Below are 6,084 nucleotides of genomic sequence, written 5' to 3'. Positions count from 1 at the left end.
TCATCATACATACGAAAAAATTGTAACATCCACTTTAAATCGAAAGTTATCAATATTTTCAACGTTATTCTGATGGTTTCGCGTCACGTTTTGTGAATCAGAATGATTTGAAACTCTAGATACGTTCTGGGAAAATAGTTAAAATTACTATCAGATACCTTTTTTAAAATTTGAAATCGAATGGAACTAATCAGCCAGAATAAGAGTAAAAAAAAAAAAAAAAAAGAAAAGAAAAAAAAACAGCCGCGATTTGATAGAAGAAAAAATCGTTGATTTTTTTTGTTTTACAGTGGTGCGTGTTTCAAACGTGAGAACTCCTAAATTGGGCTTAGCGAGGCAAAAGAAATACAGTTATGGTGTACGTAGGGAAAATAAATAATTCTCGCGCCCTGTCTACATCATAATAAAAACAAAGCGGGTTTCAAAATACGACAAGGTAAAAGCTATTTACATCAGTGCACACCGGCTCGATAAAATACGGTGCAACGGAAGAACTGTGTCTACTATAGGCTACCTCATCAAAGGTTGAGAAAAGGCAATGTGCTGCGTATATAGTGAATAGCAGCCATGCAGACCATGGTTCTCTGTATTATCCAGCGAAAGTTGTTCAATACAGAAAACGTTATTTTCACTAAAAAAATGAAACGACTGGTTCTGTTTGTCGGTTAATTCTGTCCGGTGAAAAATAGTAGGATACTTGATCTTTTGTCCATGTAACGACAGTAAGTAGCTTAGCAGCAAATAATAAAATCGCAACGTGAATAGCAAAGTTTAAGAATGTAGATCACCATTTAGGTATTTTATCATGCTGCAAAGGTATTGTGAAGGAAAAAGGTGAAACAGCCAAACAGGCTATAATGAGTAACGACACTCAATCTGAAATGTGCTAAATGTTCGTACAGTATATTGGTAATACTACCTAGATTCGTGAACCGGTGAACGTAATATTTAAATATATATTTTATATAAATCAATTTATAATATGTGACGCTGTCTTTTTATTTCTCTTATTATTACAAAGTGTCTAACATTGATCATGCCCAGCCTGCCGACACCGCGTGTTATATAGTGGAATTTTTCTTTTATTGATTGAAGATTCACAGATACCTATAGCTTATTCTCAGGCTTGTACACTTTTAATTTATCCATCGGAAAATATTTTCCTGCGCTCTGCGGGAAAGGCCGTGTTTCTTCCTACCGTGTACTGTTCTGATTTATGGCTGGATGATATACCGAGCAATTAAGAGTAACCAACAATTTTATTTGGAATGTGGGGGAGGGGGAGAGTGTTTTTATATGGCAATAGAAACCTTTATTTAGCTTAATGCTAGACAACCATCGATTATTAGTACGTACAAATGTACACATCAATAACTATACAGATACAAGCCTCAAAAATATCTAAATCAGTAATGATACATCAATACATTTATAAGACGATACATGGTCTGATATAAAATATTCAACACATCAAATTTTCATGGCAGGGAAAAACAGCAGATGATCTGCAGATGTAGTAGGCAGTAGGCTATATGTTATACTAACATTTACTTACGACATTTATTTGCTCCACCTTATCAAAATTAAAATTATTGTTATATATTTTGTTGGCATGTAGGTAGACGTAGCCCAGGGTCATTAGGTCCTATGTAGCCGAAGCAGTATACTATTTGTCTGTTTATATTCCTAGCTACAAACCCTGAGAGTTGGTGCATTTTTCAAACGCCTTTAACTTAGAGGACGACGATGACGTGCATAGACTGATGCACCCTCAAGAGCAAAAAAGTAATAATTTAAAAAAATTTTGATTTCCAGACAGACAAGCTCGAATGATCTTTCTATTTCCCATCTCAATACCGGTAAAAGATTTCGTGCCATGAAATAAAATAAAAGATAAGATAAATAATCATAAAAATGATAAAATTTGGCTTCGTTTCCATTAATTCTTTTTCCACGTAACCGAAAAAAAAAAAGTTTTGAGAAGTAGCAGGCGTATCTATAGCAATAAAACAATTAAAACCCGTGGCATGTAATAAATGAATTTAAAAAAAAACTGCATTAATGAGCCGGAAGGACTAGATAGGCTATTATCAACAGAACAACTCAGAACAAGTTTTCAGGATGAACAATTGTGGCTGGAATGGGGACGAAAAGAAGTGAAGCGAAATAAATACCTAACGTGTAAAAATATTCCATGCCTTTTGACGATTTTAATGGTTCGTGGGTTCGTGGTAAATTTGAAATAGCCTAATGCCAAACTTGTTTGTTATCAACTCATATTAATTACATGAGGATATATTTCCCGCTATAATCAATGCTCAACAATTTTCTGACGATATCCTAAATACAGACAAGAGGCAACAGGCATGACAAGTGTTTAGCTGCTAAGCCCTGATTCTATCCACAATATAAGTATAAACACAGTAAGCTTATGTTGATTGGAAATGAGTGATCAGTCACAATTCATAGAAACGAGTCTCATATTAGTCGAGCTAAGATATATATGTGATTGTCGCAATTCGTTGGTCAATGCGAACCACGGGAAAAGTCTAATAATGAGAAACCGATTTGGAATTATCCGCATCGAAGCAAGAGACTTGCTAAACAATGGGAAGAGATGAGAGATCTTCCCAACAAGAACTTAAGGAGACTCGATCCGAGGACTTACATATCAATTACCTACAGCATATATATATATATATACGCTTGTTTTGCTTCTTATCTCATCTCTTAAGTCTTTCAACAAGCACCCTTTGCTTCGTAATACGATCAATTGGTGGTTTTGCCAACATGCCGGAGAGAAAGTACAAAACCAATTGCATCATGTGCTTATTCTATATACTTGATAGTTTTTCCCTTCAGGCCTATTATTTATCTTCTTTTATGATTTAACTATAAGAGTTCACATGCACAGTAGATACGTGGTCTGGTCGTTGATCGTTCAATAAAAAATTACCTTCTCATATAATCAAGATAATAACGAGGTGTAAATATCTAAAATTTAACGATTTGCTGTTTATGATAGCGCAGCGCTCTAAATTTGGAAAGGCTACCCTAGTTCCGATACGCCAATTGATAAGACGCACATAATAGCGCCCACATCGCCTACATCGTATTACAACAGAGTTGATCTGATTTTTAAACTTGGTTTTAGACATAACTACAGCAGAGCTAACGCTTAAATACATACGCTGTCGTGTCTTGTGAAGGTTTGAAAAGGACGACGTTAATTATATATTAAATGATCGATCAATGTCAATCATATTCCTCTTAATCTCATTAAATAAGAGTAATGTTGTAAAATAAATTCACTTGTTTAATTACTGCAAAAATGAGAATTGATTTTTTTCGAATTTATTGTAGCAGACAAACTTGATAAAATTGTTACAAAATACTTTAGTCAATACTGTTTCTCGGAAAATAAATTCAAAATATCAGTTGATAAAATGGCAAAATGCAAATTTTTATTTGGCTACAGTAGTTTAGATTAAACCGGGATTCTCGATCTATAGCGTCATTTTTTTGTTGATCGCTTATAAAATTATAAGCGACTAAACGCTAGATATATATTCTATATATATATAGAAAAATGGTAGTAATCGAATCAAGTATAAAAGCAAAACATGAGTAATGGTGAGGTTTATGTAGCCCAAAGTAGCTCTATTACATGGGAAACGGAATGTACTTATATACTGGCCCACTAACCAAGACTTTGGTCCTGACTTTTACCATCTGTAGTAAAAGAAAAGTATAGGCGCCTGGTTCCGACAGATAAGTAAACAGTCGTTGGGAGGGGAGTACAACGGGAAATAAAAGGAGAGAGTCTGAACAACGAAAGAAGGGGAAACAGAAGATCGAATTCCCCGATCGAATTAAAACGCAAACAATGAAGAAGCCTTGCGCATGGGGAACTCCGATAAAAAAATACAAGCACAATCACCAACCACCCTAAGTATAGACTAGAAGAGTCCAGTCAGCAAAGTGATCGATTTGATGGCGTTTCGTCCTACTATATATACTCGACTTCTTTCCTCGAAATGACAACAGCCGTCGTCCAACAAAATCAAATAAATTAGTTTATCAAATATGTTGTATATGCAGTCGAGTCGATTATTCGACTCCCTTTTTAATATAAAGCCCAAATCAAAAAGAGAATGGCTGCTGCTGGTCCGCTCGCAGAAACCAAAAACTTGTGGTTTGGTTTTTACTCTTCTCCCTCCAACAAGACATAAACCAGTTTTGAGGTTCCTTCCATGGCGTTTATAAATTACTGGTTTAACGTTTGAGTGGTCAGTGTTCAAAATTTCGGAACGACTTTGTCATTTCTAATTAAAACTAAGCCAAGCGTTATTTATTGAAGTGCCTTGGTAAAGTAAAGTAGATCCTGATTTTATAAACTTATTTTATTTTATACTACGGATTCCGCCATGAATGATAATAAACGAGCTGTTAGTAACCTAATTTGTCTCGAGATTGAGATGCAAAAAAAAATCTATATTCAAGAAGTTCAGGAAGGTGACATTTATATTAAGTTTGCAGTACTGAGATGGGAACCCACAATTAAACCACGTTTGATCCCTGTTGTGTTATCCTTTTTATTTGATTTTCTGTGTTTTTGCGTTTGTCAATTTTTTTCCGAACATTACTGAATTTTGAATAGAGACTCACCAGCCGCCAGCTTGAATTGAAGTTGAATTTAAAGGGTCTCCAGCAACTATGGCCTTCGGTTACGGATTCAGCATTTCAGCGCATTTCTGTAATATGTAAATTTCCTTACTGATGTCATATCTAGCGCAAGTTCTGATGTCATAGATAGAGCGCAAGGTTTCTGAATCAATTTTCCGACTTTTTCTTAACTTTCACCAAGTAACACAGAAATCGCGTAACCCGACGAACATATAGCAAAATACACCATTTGAGTTCAAAGAAGTACCCACATGCATCAGACCAAGTAAAGAACTGAAAAGGAGAATTCATTGAATTTAAAGTGTTATGAAGCGATTTTCAACGGCCACAAGGCAAATCTCATTACAATGATACGTGCAGTCATTATCAGCTTCTCCACGTGTAACTGATAAGAAAAGAAGAACACAAACCCTACGGTTTAGGCAATCGCGCACTTTTCTTATTTGCATAGTCAAATTACAATCCATTTTTAACAGATAAAATGATTTATGTGTTTTATTATTAGTAAATGTGTTATCGGTTGAAAATGCTGAAGGAATCATTAATATTATAATCTCAAAAGACTCTTTTAATCGTTATTAGAATTAAATACCTCATTTTGAGCTCGGCGCCAAACATAAAATAAAATATTTTGAATTTGTGGCAATTTCAAATTTGACAATTGTTGTCGGGATTGATTTTGATTCACATGCTAACTTTTTTGACGGAGTGGTTTCAATCGGGCTCATTCGTCTGAATTGTGGTTTATTATGTGGTTGCGGTAAAACTTTAATAAAAAAAAACCGAAGGAAGAAAATTACATGCTAATTAGAAATGAAAAAAGAGCATTAGAAATATTTAGAGCGAGTGATTTTCACGGAGAAACGAAACGCAACAGAGAACTTAACGAGGAATAACTGAAACAATGGGAGGAATACAAAACCAGTGATAGTAACGGAATCCGTTTCAAGTGGAGACCTAGAGTTTTCACAGAGTGTGCGTATTGATCGACTGGTGGACATCCAACCAAACTCCTCCTCCTATATAGTTCTGTTATTTTTCTCTTCGTCATTTCCCCACACACACAGCGCTAAAAGATCACGCTGCTCGGCTGCTGCCCTTTCTTTCAAAGGGCTTCGCTTACCTGACACTCGATATCACGCTCATGCTATGTCAAACAGTGTCAATCTAGAACCTAAAATACATTTTGCCTTGCCCAATTAACGCCTAATAACCAATAATTAAATCTGCAGCTGTTGTTTGTCTCTTTGAACGTTTTGTCAGCTAGGAGCAAAACCAAAGAGTGAATGAATTATTTTAAATCTAGAGAATGCAATTCTACTCAAATTCGTTTGAATTCTACATTTTGCAGACAGGCATCATAGTTACTTAATTCTACTATGATAATTGATGAAAGAA

Source organism: Daphnia pulicaria, chromosome 1 (genome assembly GCF_021234035.1).
Source record: "Daphnia pulicaria isolate SC F1-1A chromosome 1, SC_F0-13Bv2, whole genome shotgun sequence".
Lineage (NCBI taxonomy): Eukaryota > Metazoa > Arthropoda > Branchiopoda > Diplostraca > Daphniidae > Daphnia > Daphnia pulicaria.
This window is presented reverse-complemented; position numbering follows the sequence as displayed.